Source organism: Lissotriton helveticus, chromosome 3_1, assembly GCF_964261635.1.
Source record: "Lissotriton helveticus chromosome 3_1, aLisHel1.1, whole genome shotgun sequence".
In the NCBI taxonomy this organism is placed as follows: Eukaryota; Metazoa; Chordata; class Amphibia; order Caudata; family Salamandridae; genus Lissotriton; species Lissotriton helveticus.
In genome coordinates, this window is record NC_136061.1 from 1,164,927,105 (window position 1) to 1,164,943,309 (window position 16,205).

A 16,205-nucleotide genomic window follows, 5' to 3' on the forward strand; every position below is an offset into this window, starting at 1 on the left:
TGAACAGCCGACTCAAATTCCACGCACCCCAAAGGACCCTACGATCAGCCCAGCTTTCCTACGCTGTGGTCCCCCGCACCAGAAAGACCAGATCGGGAGGCCGCTCCTTCTCCTTCCTCGCGGCCAAAGCATGGAACGCCCTTCCGCTCCACCTCAGACAGACAACATCGCTCCCCATCTTCGCAAGAAACCTCAAAACCTGGCTCTTCGACAGACCCCCTCCTTGATGGAATGGAACCTGCACCCCCCAACCCCCCCCACCCCTAGCGCCTTGAGACCCTTACGGGTGAGTAGTCGCGCTTTAACAAACTCCTGATTGATTGTGATTCCCTCGTCGGTCCCCTTGTTTCCACCTCCCCACACTCACCCACTATCATTAGCGTTGTAAAGAAAACAAATTGTGAGCATGGAGGCGTCTGTATTGAGGCACGAGCCAGCCCTCGCCTGTGTGCAAGGTCTTTCTACAGAGGTCGCGAGGGCCTGGCTCGTGTCTCAAAACAGACACCTCCATGCTCACAATTTGTTTTCCTAACCTGCAGGTACTGTCCTGAGTCTTGCCGCCCGCCATGCTTGTGACCCCGCATATTCTGTGTTTCCCTCCTCGGTCCCCTTGTAGCCACCTCCCCACCCACACCCACTATCATTATGGGTGTTTTGAACAAAAATTGTGAGCATGGAGGCGTCTCCCACCTCACAGGGATGCCGAGGTAAACGCACCGCAGCCACCGAGACAATGCACACCCCTTCCAGCCGGTGTTAGTAGTGGAGGGGGAGGGGTGCTTTTGCATAGGAGTGACAAACTTCCCCTTCGCACCTGAAGCCTCGCTGGTGCCTCCTACATCCCAGCACAGACATTATGGCAGCATTGCTAATCAGGATATCTACATGTGGTTCTTCTTCGTTTATCTTCTGTGCAAATTCACTGACAGATTTCAGAGATGTCAAGTGCTTTGCAAAAACGTTATGGCTGAGAGTTTTTCCACGAATCTCTTTTGCTGCTTCTTCACATTTATTCATGTCCCGACAAGCCAAACTAATTTTGCCTCTTGAGTATGATTGTGCCACCAATAGCGGTGCCTACCACGGAAAAGGGCAACAAATACTTATTCATGGTTGGGTGATCAGGGCACACCTCAAATCTCACTTATGTCTATCCTGCTTTCCTTTTTCCGTGATTCATACCCCATGCTGAATGAACTGCACGCGCATGAGGGAAGCATTTTCTGGTTAAGATTTGCCTTTGGGCTGTGACTTCCAGAGCAGAGGGTGTAGCCAGGATGTAATTTGGAAAACAAACAAATTGTGAGCATGGAGGTCTGTTTTGAGGCACGAGCCAGCCCTCGTCTGTGTGCAAGGTCTTTCTACAGAGGTCACGAAGGCCTGGCTCGTGCCTCAAAACAGACACCTCCATGCTCTCCACGCATATTCTCTGTTTCCATCCTCGGTCCTCTTGTTTTCACCCCACTCACAAGACTTGAAGGAAAAAAAAGACCTTTATTTTTCCCATTTTACCTAGATATCGTTGTTTCTTGTTACATTCTTGCGCAGGAACATGCGTGTGTATGCAATGTGCTCACTAGACTTGCCGAAACAAATTAAGGAACAATTTGTAGCTCAGTAAATGCCAAATGTTTAGTGCTTTTCCATTAAATTAAATCCAATGTGTGACTGCATGTTACACCTTCTGTAAACAATGCAGTCTTTTGAAGGCTGTTGAAGGCTGCAATCATTGCCCAACCTGCAACTTTTACTATGTTTGACCTCTGACGAAATGTTATCCAGTTACTTTGGGTTGACAACTGATTTCATCAGGGAAACTGTGTGCACATTATTTCTATCTATCTCTCATCCCTCTCTCATCCCTCTCTCTCTCATTCCTCTCTCATTCCTCCCTCTGTGGGAGGTGGGTTCTTTTGGCTACAGCTGGCGGTTTTTTGGTTACTTTACCCATCTGGGAAAAAGACACTGCACCCTGGACACAGGCCTCCTGCACAGGAGGGGGATGTGTTGCTCTGTTTTCCACACGGTCCCGTTGTATTCGTGCTTGCATGAAATTCCGATTGCATTAATGCCTGGCAGTACATTTGTTGTAATGTGTTACATCGTGTCAACACAAATTCAGCGCTAAGATACCTATGGTTGAACGTGCGCTGGTATGTACGTGTGTGTGTGTGTGCATGCCATTTATTGGTTATAAAAATGCTATCCTTCACAGACAGAGGTCAAAGTCAGGCTGTGTTTGGTGACCAGTTGCAGCTTGTTCTTTAACATCTCATCCCTCCCTCTCCCCCCTCTCCCTCTTTCCTTCCTCCCTCTCTCCCCCAACCCTCTGTCTCTCCCCCTATCTCCATATCCCTCTCTCCCTCGCTCTCTGTCTCTCTCTCTCTCCCCCTCTCTCCATATCCCTCTCTCCTCGCTCACTATTCCTCCCTCACACCTCTCTCCCCCTCTCTCCATAACCCTCCCTCTCTCACACCTCTCTCTCTCTCTCCTCTCTCCATATCCCTCCCTCGCACCTCTCTCTCTCTCTCTCACACACATATATATATAAGAGAGAGGTGTGAGGGAGGGATATGGAGAGAGAGATGTGTGAGAGATGGAGGGATATGAAACCTTAGTGTGTGTGTGTGTGTATATGTGTATATATATATATATATACACACACACACTAAGGTTTCTTATCGAATACCTGTCAGTGATTTCAAAGCTCTTATTTCAAAGACAAGAGGTCTAACTCTGTATTATTATTATTTCTCATAATTCACATTAAGCAGATAATGATGTATTATGTGTCTCACCAATCCCCTCTACAGGCTTGACCATGCTATCTGAGCCTTTCAGATTCCTTTAGTTTGGCAGCTACTCCACACCAAACAGCGCTGTCCTAATTAGCTCCTCCTTGTACTGTGTGCACATGGGGTCTGGTGGCTCAGTGGACTAATGCGTCCACCGCAGGGCCCTGTGTTCTAGCTCATGGTCACAGGTTCAATTCCCGTCAGGTCCTGCTTTTCATCCATCTGAGGTCGATAAAATGAGTTGGGTAGAAATAAAAATCTGTTATTCAGCGCTAAGATACCTATGGGTGAACGTGGGCTGGTATGTACGTGTGTGTGTGCATGCCATTTATTTCAAATCCCTATTGAGTGACACATTTCCTGCATTCCTTTGGTGTTGCTCACAGATCTGTTGCGAGAAGTGGTGTCGGTCCAGCGGTCGTAACGCGGTGTCGGTCCAGCGGTTGTGACGCGGTGTCGGTCCAGCGGTCGTGGGGCGCATCGGTCGTGGGGTGGAAAATCAGATTCCTGGTCCTTGTTACTGATTGCATAGTAACAAACTAGCTGGAGAGCTCCGCAATGGCCTACAGTCCAGTTTCAAAGGCTTCCAAACGACCCAGATCAATACAGAGTGAACACAGAACCTTCCGGGAAGCGTGGGAAGAAGAGTACTTGTTTGTGGAATGCCCAAAAGAAAAAGCCACCTGTTTGCTTTGCAAAGAGAAAGTAAATGTTCTTAAGAGGTATAACCTTGAACGGCACTACAGAACGCGGCACTCTGGATTCACTGCGAACTTCCCACTGAACTCAAAACTGCGTTCTGCAAAAGTGGCATCATTAAAGCAAGCACTTCTTTCCCAGCAGAAGATCTTCCTTTGCCAGATGAAAGAATCTGAGGCTGTTACAGAAGCGTCTTTCAAAATATGCTACTTGCTTGCCAAACATAAAAAACCTTTCACAGATGCAGAGCTGATGAAGCAATGTTTCCTTTCAGCAGCAGACATTTTATTTGACAGCTACACTAATAAAGCCAGCATTTTAAAGGAAATTGGTGCATTGCAGCTATCAGATTCAACATGTGCACGCAGAATAGAGGCAATGGGACAAAACGTCAAGGAGCAGGTGATCCAAGCAGTCAGAGAGTCACCATTCTTCAGCATTGCCATGGATGAGTCAACAGACATAGGCGATGTGGCCCAGTTATTAGTTTGGGTGAGGTATCTGGACCAATCGCTTAATCCCAAAGAAGAGCTTCTCTGTCTTCTACCACTGCAAGGGCACACAAGAGGAGAAGATGTACTGGACAGTATGTGCAACTACTTTAAAACAAATGACATACCACTGAACACTCTTGTCAGCATAACAACGGATGGGGCTCCTGCCATGGTAGGCCATGACAGAGGCTTCGTATCTATGCTTAAAAAGAAGCTCATAGGACAGACTGTGATAGACTACCACTGCATTATTCACCAGGAAGTGTTGTGTGCAAAATTAAAACATGGGGAATTGAATAATGTTCTAAAAGGTGCAGTTAAAATTGTTAATTTTATCCGTGCCAAAGCTCTGAACCATAGACTTTTTAAAGCAATGCTGCAGGAATCTGAAGCGGAACAAACCGACCTCTTGATGCACACTGACGTGCGTTGGCTAAGCAAAGGGAAGGTTCTGGAGCGGTTCATCGCATTGCTTCCTGAAATTGTACTCTTTGTGAACAGTAGAGGCCAATCGTTCCCAGAACTAACAAATGTGAAATGGTTTGTTATGCTCCATTTTCTTTCAGATCTTTTCACACATTTTAATACTCTCAATTTGACCCTGCAAGGTAAACAACAGCTTGTGTGCTCCCTCATGAATGGTATTTATGCTTTTGAAAGCAAGCTTGTGCTATTCAAAGAACAACTGGATGATAGTGACTTCACCCACTTTCCAAAACTGTTGGCTGTAATGCAGAGGTTTCCAGAGGCACAAGAAATTCTGGCAAACCTTGACCCTGGTGCATGTCTTGAGGAAATTTCTGGGGAGATCCAACGACGATTTTCGCAGTTCAGAGCCCTCACCCCTCTGTTCAGGCTGGTTGAAAATCCCTGGATGGTGAGTGCTCGGAATCTTGACGTTGTTGCCCTTATTGGCATGGAAAGGGCTCAAGCAGAACTAGAGCTCATTGACATGCAGCACAATTCAGCCCTTGAAGCATCTTTTTTGGGGCAAGCACCAGAAGAATTCTGGAAAACTGTGCCCCCTGACAAGTTTCCTCTTCTTGTTACAGTGGCCCAGAAGGTACTTTGTATGTTTGGGTCAACCTATGCTTGCGAATGTTCATTTTCCACAATGGGACTGCTGAAGAGCAAACTTAGAAATAAACTTACAGACATACATCTGGAGCAGCTCTTAAGGCTTGCCGTTTCCAACTTGGTACCGGAATACAGAAAACTAATTGGTGACATGAAATGCAAAATAAGTTCATAGTGTTTGTGTTTAACATATCTATTTTTGGGACTCTGAAGCCTGTGCTGCACTGGGCATGTGCTGAATATCCGGTTGCTGCGAATTGCCATGCAATCCCACTTAAGATTGCCCTTGTCTGCTAATAAAAAAATATTATAAACATGTGCTGCATGTAGTTACATCTGCTTTGGAAATACAGCATTGTCTAGTAATGTTTTGAAACGGGACCATTTTTTTTACCCCCTCTAGCCCCGCCCCCAAATGACCCCGCCCCCCAAATGACCCCGCCCCCACGGGTGCGGCCCTCGGCCACATACCACACTGTAAATTCGGTCCCCGAGAGAAAGTTTGTGAGTACCCATGCCTTAAGCAAACACACGGTGGTTTGGAGCAGAGCGGCTATCTACTTGCCCGAAGTCCAGCTGATGCGAGAGCCGAAGGAAGCCGACCCTCCCATTGACGCACTGTGAGAGGCGCTGTCTTTTCTCCTGACGAGAAATTCAGCCCCAGTGTTTCCAGTCAACCTTGCGGGTTTCTGGGAGATCGAGTCCTGAGAACGAGATAAAAGACCTCCTTCATTCTATAACCAAGGTACGGAGCTGATTAAATCCTTAAGAGAATTCTTGATTCAGATGCTTGGCAAAAACTAACTTAACTTAAACTGCAGCTCACTTACTCCTTCCCACGTACTAGGCTTAGGTTAGGTACACCGGGGTAGGCGTATCTTAGAAGCACCAGTTGAGTACGTTTAGTCAATGATTTTATGTATGTATATATTTTATCCGTTTTAAGTATCATATGGCTCAGAAACCATATCAATGCTTTTACAGTATTATTTCATAATACTCGTTTTACTGTACGCACTTTACTTTATGACAAGTATTGCAATTGTGGCAATTCACTTCTCTTGCACGAGAAAGAGGACTGCTCAATAAATAACAACTTTTATTGAAAACGCCTGTCTCTCTATTTCTCTGCATTCTGGTGAAACTAAGCATGCACGATTGACTGAGTGAAATAGCTGTCTATTGTTTTCACACGACTCTGGAGATATACTCCTTGTTCTGGAGGGAGCAAAGTTGTCATGTTTATGCAGTTGTCAGAAGCTAATACCTTCTTGTCTATTCAGGGAAGTTAACACCTCCTTGTTTACTCGAGAAAGTTTCTAGTGACCACTGAGCTAGCTGGCATACCTAATTAAGTCTAACATATTCAGTAGAGACCTAGATGACCTCAGTCCTACGTCTAAACTATTGTTTATGTTATTCCAATGCGCAGAGCCTATTGGGAAAATAGGAACTACACTACAGTTGCTGATTAAAACACTGTAGTAAAGCTGCTGATCAACAGGGAGTTAACAGGCAGTCTGCTGCTGGTGTTGAAAGTGAATGTTTCAGTCTCCATTGTTAGAATGTTTCACTGAAATAGAAGAGGAAGATATTTGGCAACACACTTAAAATATGTCCTAATTTTTCTTTCTTCAGCACTAACCATAATTTCTAGGACAAAATGGAACCTCTCATTCGGTTTCTTTGTAATTGTGGGGCATATTTACAAGCCCCTTGCACTGCCGGTGCGTCACTTTTTGTGATGCACCAGCACCACACCTTGTTGCCCCATATTTACAAAGACACAAAAAGCCAGCATGCATGGCTTTTCCTGTCCTTGTAAATACAGCCCATTTACACGCAGCACTTTGCGTGAAAGGGGCGTTCCACGGGTGTTGCTGTGGGTGTTGCCACGCAATACCCATAGAACCTGACAGGTTCCCATATTTACGAGAAATCGTAAACATAGGAATACATAGGGTGGCGCAACGAAGAGAAATGTTTTTATTTCTATTCGCTTTTTTTCTCTTTCTATGTGTGCTGCATTTTGCAGCACACATGGAAAGAAGAAATCACTGCTTGTGATTATTTATGTGCAGGAGGGGAAAAACAACATTTCTGATTGTTTATGTGCAGGAAACAACCTCCCAGCAACGCAGGCACCCTTGCACCACGGTGCATGGGTGCCTACATTGGTGCATGGCAGAACATTTTGTGCCAGCGCAGGGGGGAGGTCAGGGATCCGTCATATCGTTGTAGATATGACGCATCCCTATGCTTTGTAGGTGACTCAGCGGCGCAGCAAAATGGCTTGCGGAACCGCTCTGAGTCACTTTATTGTAAATAATGCCCTAAACGTTTGCAAGTTTCATTCAATCAAGATGGCTTCTGCTATGCCATTCTTTTGTCATAAGTAAGACTGTTTGCCCTCTAGTTATTCTTTAGAATACTCTCAGAGGCTGCAGTAGAACATAAGGGAATCAACTGACAGGCTGCTCCTGTTGGAAGTACATGTTTTACTGAGAATGTCAGACTTCACTTTTATATGGCTGAGAAAAATAGTGTGAATGTACAGAAAATATGCTCTCATTTTAGCTTCTGGAGCTTTTTCCATAACCTCTATTGAAAAAACATGAGAAAGGGGGGCGTGGCTTGGATGGCAAGGAGGAAGCAGACCTAAGTCCGGAGCTCCCGACCCCCAAGTCAAAGAACGGCGAGCAGAAGAGGCGAAACGCGGAGAAACGCAATAACGATCACAAGAGGAGGTGCATGAACACAAGGGGCACCACCAGAGCTGCTTCAAGTCGAGCTGCGACCACCATAGAAGCGAAGAAAAGAGGGAAGAAGTGAGGCAGGGGGGTGTGCAAGATGGCGGAGAGACCCGAGAGAGGATAAGCTGAAACGCGACCGCCAAGCCACCAAGTAAGAGCGCCCGAACCTAGGGAAGCGCAGATCCCCAGTGGCCGGTAGAAGGGGGTAGAAGGTAGAAGCACCCTTTTTCTCCCTCTTCTCTTCGAACCCGCAAGTGAAGCGGCGAGCGACCCCCCCCCCCCATCCGACGACGAGGAAGACAAACACAAGGCAGCCATCTTGGGAAAGGAAAGAAGCGAGGGGCGGCGAGGGGCGGCCATCTTAGTACACCATAAGGTGGGCTCGCACACCCGAGCTGGACACAGACGCCAAGGTGCGGAAGCACTCGGAAGACCTGGGGGCACTAGCAAAAGGGAATTACAAGTCGAGGAGCGTGGTCGGCAGAGAAGCAACAAAACAAGACAGGAGAACGCAAGAAGCGGCAGCCGGGAAGCATAGAGCATAACCACCAGGTCGCCTCCGAGTAGGAGCGCTCTAAGCAGAAGCGGCCCGCCAGCGAGAGGCAAGTTGCCGACGTACAGCAGAAACAACGCTCACTCGAGCAAATAAGCACGAGGCATCTACCCCGGGGAGGCACAGAAGTGGGCGGCCATCTTAGGGAAGGCGGTAAGGCGAGAACCCGGCCATCTTGGAGAGGGAGAGGTGCGGGAGAAACGAGCCGGAGCGATCAGAGGCAGCGTGCACCCCGGGTGTGTAAGCAGTGACGACAATACCGCGCTTTTCCCCTGGGGGGGCACAGAAGAAAGGGGCGGCCATCCTAGGGAAGGTACTGAGGCAAGCGCGCGACCACTTGGAGAAGCAGTGGCGCGGAGGCACCAACACAGCGCAGAGCAGCCGACCAAAGGATAGCGCCCACGCTCCCCCTGCCCCCCGCCCTGAGGTGCAAACGTAACATCCTCCCAGACAGTGACCAAACCCCAAGAACGGCGGCGGAGGTGTGCAGGCAGCAATCGTAAGGCAGCAGGCACGAAACAAGGTGCAAAAGGGGGGCAGCCATACACGGCACGCCGAGAAAAGCAAAGAATGAGCAATGAATGAGCACACGCTGTAAGCACAAAAGAACAGCAGGCCAACCCAGGCAGGGTGAGAAAAAAACGCTGCTAGTAGTAAACATCAAGCCAAAGCAAGGCCAGCACCCCCTGGCCAATCAGTCGATATCACCAGCAGAAGCAGCAGAAGCAGCAGAGCGACGAGTAAACGGAGCCTGAAAGAGTGCAAAGAAGGCAAGACACAGAGGGGGGGGCACCGCAAAAGGCTGGCGGAGCACAGGACTAAAACTACAGTGGTCAAGTGGCCACCCAGGTTCAGGGACACCCCACTGACGGCAATAAACACACTGAGAAACAAAGAAGAAAAAAAAAAAAAAGGCCACCTCAATACAACAGCTAACAGAAGGAAGATCTCAGTCGCACCAGGTCAGAAGAGGCTTCGACGCCATGGCAGGGAGAGATGGCAAACAAGGCACAAACGACCAGAAAAAAAGCAAGAATGACACCCCTGCCTCACCAGCCAAGGAGCGTGGCAGCCAAGGTGACGGGACTACCACACTGGACACCCTTCTGAGGAAAATAACGGAAGGAAACGAGCTAGCAAAAGCCACAAAAAAACCAGTGGATAGCATCCAGATGGAACTAATAGCGATAAGAGCAGAGCAAAGCAAAGCCAACGGCAGAATAGATGAGGCAGAGAAAAGGATAAGCCAGCTGGAGGACCACGCCAACGTAACACACAAAGACCTGGGCTTGGTGATAAAGAGAACCACAGCACTACAAAAGGCCATGGCGGAGCAGGAGGACAGAAGCCGCAAAGGCAATATAAGACTCTTGGGAGTGCCCGAGGAGGAAGAAGATACACCAGGGGCGTGCGCCCTAATGCTGGAAACTCTAATCCCCAAACTTACGGGACTTAACTTTGACAAACCGCTCGAAATCATCAAAGCATACCGCATACCTGCCAGAAAACAAGTGAATAGTAACGCCCCCAGACCAATAATATGTAAACCATTAAGAGACAATCACACTGACGCGATCTTCTCCGTAGCCAGGAAAGGCCGCCCAATGCTGATAAACGGAAACAAGGTAACAATCACCCAAGACTTCTCAAGGCTAACAGTCGAGGTGAGGAAAGGCTTCCTAGCCCAGAGAGAACATCTGCGCAAAAAGAACATTGCTTTCACCTTTGCGGGTCCTTCCAAAATGAGAGTGACAGACAGGCACGGAAGCAGAATCTTCGACGACCCCAATGACCTACACAGATACCTACAAGGCCCAGCCCCAGAAGAAATGGAGCTACCAAGCCCAGGAGCAAAGCGAAGAGCATCCTCGGATGAAACGAACGAAGGAGGGGAGTGAGGAACATACACGTACAGAAATCGAACTTAAACGAACTAATCTACCTCAGACAAACGCACACAAAAGAACCGCAGCTACCTCAACATCGCCACCACCATAACTACGGGAAGAAGAGGGAGAACAGCAACAGCCATATCCTTTTTCTAGTTTAATGTTTTATTCCCGGCTCTCTCCCATCTCTACAGAGGGACCTGTATGGCACACGCACAACTAAAGCAGTAGAGACTATGCAAGGACTTGGGGGGGGAGTGTGAGGACCCTTGCTGTCGCACACCCGTTTTTCTACTGGCGGAGGGAGGGGGGGAGGGTGGGAGGGGGGCGGACAGAGGGGGAGAGCGGGGCAGGTGGACAAGAAGGTAGATGATACAGCTACCATTTGTGTAACAGAACAATTTCCTTTCCTTTTTTCACTTTTCATTTCCCATCCCCTACTTTTTCCTTTCCTTACTTCCCATCCCACACCCTGCATTCCAAACCCCTGGGGGCCACAAGAAACACCACGGAGCATGGACATACAGGCAAGCGCCAAAACGTACGGAAACAGAAGAATCAGCGATAACACCGCACCACCGTGATAGACCCAAATAAAGCCAGCCTGACTACTGACCTGAAGGTGGTATCCATGAACGTTAAAGGACTGAACCACCCTGTCAAACGTAGGAAAATATTAGAACACCTAGCCAAACTAAAGGGGGACGTTTACACGCTGCAAGAGACCAAACTCTCAGAGGAGGAAGCAAGGCAACTCAAAGCAAGATGGATAGGGGAAGTACTCTGCTCACCGGCAAAAGGGAAGAAAAGAGGAGTAATCACGATCCTGAGCAAGAGGGCCAACCTAATAACACAAACAACAGACGCAGACGACGATGGACGCATGCTAATAACAAGCGTCCAGAAAGGGAGCGACAGAATACATGTAGTCAACATATATGGACCAAACTCAGAAGACAAACAATTCTGGCAGGAAGTGGACAGCAAACTATCCGGCCTACCCGAAGAAGACCTCCTGGTCGTAGCGGGGGACATGAACAAGACGATGGGCCAGGCAACAGACAGGCATCCAAACAGACTGAGCCACGACTCCAACAACAACAACACCCTGAAAGACCTGTGCATCAAACAGCACCTAGCAGACCCATGGAGGCTACAGCACCCAACGGCGCGTGAGTACACATTCTACTCGCACCCTCACAACTCCTACAGTAGGATCGACTACATACTGATGTCCAACACTCACACGCACCTTATAGAAGAAACGGAGATAGCTCCAATAACTATCTCAGACCATGCTCCCATAACACTCACTCTGAGCGGCAAACACAACGAAACCCCAACGAGAAGATGGAGACTAAACGACGACATCCTCCAGAACAGAGAAAACGTTAAAGAAATTGAAGAAGCAATTAGAGACTATCTCAAGCACAATGACAATGGCGAAGTAGGGAAGGGCATCATATGGGACGCCCTCAAAGCGACACTAAGGGGGAAACTAATCAACATCAAATCCAGGATGAACAGAGGCAGAAACAAAAAAATCTCCGAAATAGAGGAGGAGATAAAAGCACTGGAGAGAGGTCACTGCGCAAACATAACAGATAAGAACACACTCACCTTGCTCACGAAAAAGAAATACGAACTGAATAAGATTTTAAGCGAGAGAGCTGGGTCCTGGTTAACAAAATTCAAGTCCGTCAACTTGTGCGCAGCAAACAAAGCAGGGAAACAGCTGGCATCCTACCTTAAGGCAAAACAAAGGCAACACACGATCGCAGCGATAACAGACAGAACGAACAAGTCCCAAACCACAAACAAGGGAATACTAGAAGTCTTCAACAGTTCTACCAAGAACTATACGCCGAGGATAAGAACCTGAGCAAAGACGCAGGACTAAATCTGCTCAATGACACCAACCTGCCAGAACTCAAGGATGTTGAGAGGGCGTCGCTCGAAGCCGACATAACAGAAAAAGAGATTGAAACAGCAATCAGCCAGCTAAAACAGAACAAAGCGCCAGGGCCAGATGGATACTCCACCACGTTCTACAAAACCTTCGGTCACCACATAAAAACGCTAATGGCACAAACATACTCGGCATGCATACAGAACGGCAGGATGACGGAGTCCATGAGCGAAGCCAACATCACCATAATCCCCAAGGAGGGGAAAGACCCACAATACCCCCAGAACTACAGACCCATCTCGTTAATAAATGTTGACTGCAAAGTCTATGCCAAGATTCTGGCCAACAAACTAAACAAAGTTCTCCCAGACATCATCCACACCTCGCAAGTGGGATACATCAAAAACAGGCTATCGCAGGACAACACAAGGCTACTGTGTCATCTGATCAATCATACAACACGAAGCAGTGAACAGGCAGTCATGATAGCGCTAGACGCGGAAAAAGCTTTAGACAGAGTCTCGTGGCCCTTCCTAAGAAACTGCATGGGAAGATTCGGACTGGGGGAAAAATACATAGCAATGGTTATGGCCCTCTAAAACAAACCTAAAGCAAAAATAGTGGTGAACGGAAGTGCATCTGAGACGCTCACACTAGGAAGAGGCACCAGACAAGGATGCCCCCTCTCCCCCGGCCTCTTCCTGCTGGCTCTGGAACCCCTACTAGCCAGAATTAGAGACAATACAGGAATAACGGGCGTCAAGGTCAAAGAAAAGACAGTCAAACTAGTGGCGTATGCAGATGACATCCTAATCACAACCACAAACCCATCTACATCAATAAATGCGCTCATGGACACAATAGGAGAGTACGCGGGAGCCTCGGGTTACAAACTCAACAAAGATAAATCGGAGTGCAAACCAATGAATGTCCACACCACAAGAGAGGTCCTAGGAGATTCCGGACTGGCATGGCAGACGAAACCACTAAAATACCTAGGACTGCACTTTGGAAGAGACCTCACATCAACGCTCCAGCACAATGAGGACCTCACGCTGAAAAAAATAAAAGAAAGGCTAGAACTTTGGTCACCAAAATACATAAGCTGGTGGGGGAGGATAGAAACCATCAAAATGATGATAACGCCGGCAATAAACTACACGCTAACAATGCTGCCACTTCCGATGACAGAAGCCTTCCACAAGAAACTGGACAAACTTATCAACATCTTCCTATGGAAAAACAAAAAACCCAGAATAAGCCTACATAAACTGAGACTAACAAAGAACCTTGGAGGCCTCAATCTGGCAAACTTCAAAACATACCAAACGGCCTGCCTGGCGAGGCAGGGTATAGCCTGGATAGACGACACACAAACATACAAGCCAGTCTGGCTGGAGGTAGAGAAAGACATCCTGGGGGGGCTCGAGCCAGTAGCCCTTCTAACAGCAAACAGACACCCACAAAGGACCAACCCAATATTGAAACACACGAGGGAAGCGCTGATGAAAATAGACAGACGCATGATGCAGCAGTTGAAATGTACAGCATGGGAATCTATCTGGTTCAACACAAAAGTAACTTATCACGGAGCAACAATGCACAATGATAAATGGATCGAGAAAGGAATCAGTCTCCCCAAACAGATGGAAACCAAGCTGGGACCGTTGACATTCCAAAACTTACAGCAGCTACATGACCTCCCGAACCAAGAGCTCCACAACTTCCTCAAGATCAAGACGGCTATAACAAAAGCGAACCTGCACAGAGAGGAACCAAGCATCATCAAATACATGCAGACCCTCAACTCAGCAGGCCACCAAACTGCAAAGATCTACAAGCTCCTGAGCCCCACCACACTGTCGCAGAACAAGAAAATAACCAAAACATGGGAAACGCTCCTTGGCAGGCAACTAAATGAAAAAGAACGGGCAACAATGTGGAGCTCAGCGACAACAAACAAAGTTACACCACAACTAGTGCAAACGAAGTTTTGGCTCCTCCACAGGGCCTACTGGACACCGTCCAAGCTCCACAAGGTCGGCATCGCAGAGTCGGGCAACTGCTGGAACTGCCAGAAAGAAGAAGGTACCCTCGAGCACCTCATTTTCAAATGCGTGAAAGTCAAGAGGTTCTGGACACAGATCAACACCTTCATAAATGACATGCTCAAAGCAGACCTAACAATCAGCTTCGCAAGCCTAGCAACAGAACACCTGACCGCGAACCTAAACAGCAGAGAAGAGAGAGACCTACTGGACCTGCTCCTCACAGCGGCCCTAAAAATAATCCTGACAAACTGGAAAAACACAGCCAAAGCAAACTTTAAAACGTGGATTAATTGGGTCACCTTCCTGAGAGGAGCAGACAACATCACAGGCAATTTCTCTAAGGAACACAACGCCAAAGTACACATGTGGGGCCCACTCAACGAGCACCTGAAGAGGACCCAGTAAAAGACAACGACAAGTATGGGACCCCCCCCCCTTCTTTTTTCTTTCTTTCTCTCTCTCCTTCCCCTCCTCTCAACTGGAGGGAAACAAACGAACTGAGCGCGCATTCACAAATGGACTGTAGATAAAAAAAAAAAACAGCCAATGTATATTCCACCTATATATTTCTTTTGTTTTATTTTTGTATGTTTCTTGTTTTTTTTACTTGCTGATGCCAATAAAAGCCTTTCAAATAAAAAAATAAAAAAAAAACATGAGAAAGCAGTATTCTCTCAAACTTGATTCATGAAATTACAGCAGAATGCTTTTTCACAGGGTGGAACCACTTTAGAACACACCACAATCCCGAAAATTAGTTTGGTATGATCAACAAATGATTTAATGTTGTAATTAAAATGGTTATCACCCTTACATGTTCTTCTGTTTGTGAACCTCAAATCCTGCCATTTCACTACAATGCATTTCAATGGGGTGCTTTTATGTATATTGGTCCCAAGATGACTGCCAGCAATTCCTGGTTGAAGGGCAGAATGTCAATCAGGTCTCACAATGAAATCTGTGCTTAGGCTTTGCCCAGCTATACAAATATATTTTTCCTTGAATTTCTTAAAAACTACTGAACGGATTTACACCAAATCACAAGTAGGGCTTTTTCTGGTCAAAGAGCTAGCTTTCTGCCACATTTGGTTTAATTCCATTTAGCAGTTCAGGCTCTACCTGTGTTCAAAATCCCTATGGAAAGTAACATGGGAAACACACTGTTTTTACCTCGCCTTTTTCTCAGCTCCCATCTTGGAAGATCACCCTGAAACACCCATGTACAACTAGAATCACGAAGACACTTTTTGGGGGAAATTTCATGAAGATTCGTCAAACTGCACCAAATTGATAAGCAAATCAAAAAATGCTTTCCCTATGGAAACAAAGTCATATACACATATTATGGGATGCCAGCATTAAATTGTAGTGCAAGGAGTGTGACGTGCATTTTCGGCCCATTCACAGCATTGTGCGGGATATCCCTGAGTTTTTTTGCAATTCCGCACAATTCCACTAAGTAAAATTCCCCATGTTCCGCCCAGGCCTAATCAGATCTACTAGGTTCACCCACAAAGCCCGGTGAGGCATCTAGGTTCAAATCCTTTTTTTTCCTTCTAGGACCTCTACATTGAAATTCACTTCCACCAGCTGCTTGTGCCAGACTCACAATTGTTGCCTGTAAACCAGTCCTGAAAAGTCATCTCTGCATGCTAGAGAATAAAGAGGAGACCTCATCACAAATTTACAACACTTGTTAATATGGAAATCAATATGTCTTTATGGTTAGGTAGTGAATTGTTATTGTCTGTCTTAATTGTCAAAATCACCACACAACTGTCACCTTCGCCCATGTATCAATTGTTTATTTTGGTCCTTGTAGGGAGAAGGTGTGGTCCAGTTTTCTCTGGACCGGAGTTTGAATCCTACCATGGTGCTTGGCTGCAACACCTGTGATTGTAGACAAATCACTTAATGTTCATGTGCCTGTAACGCATATATGTGAAATACGATAGTACATAAGTTTAACATATAAAATCAATATT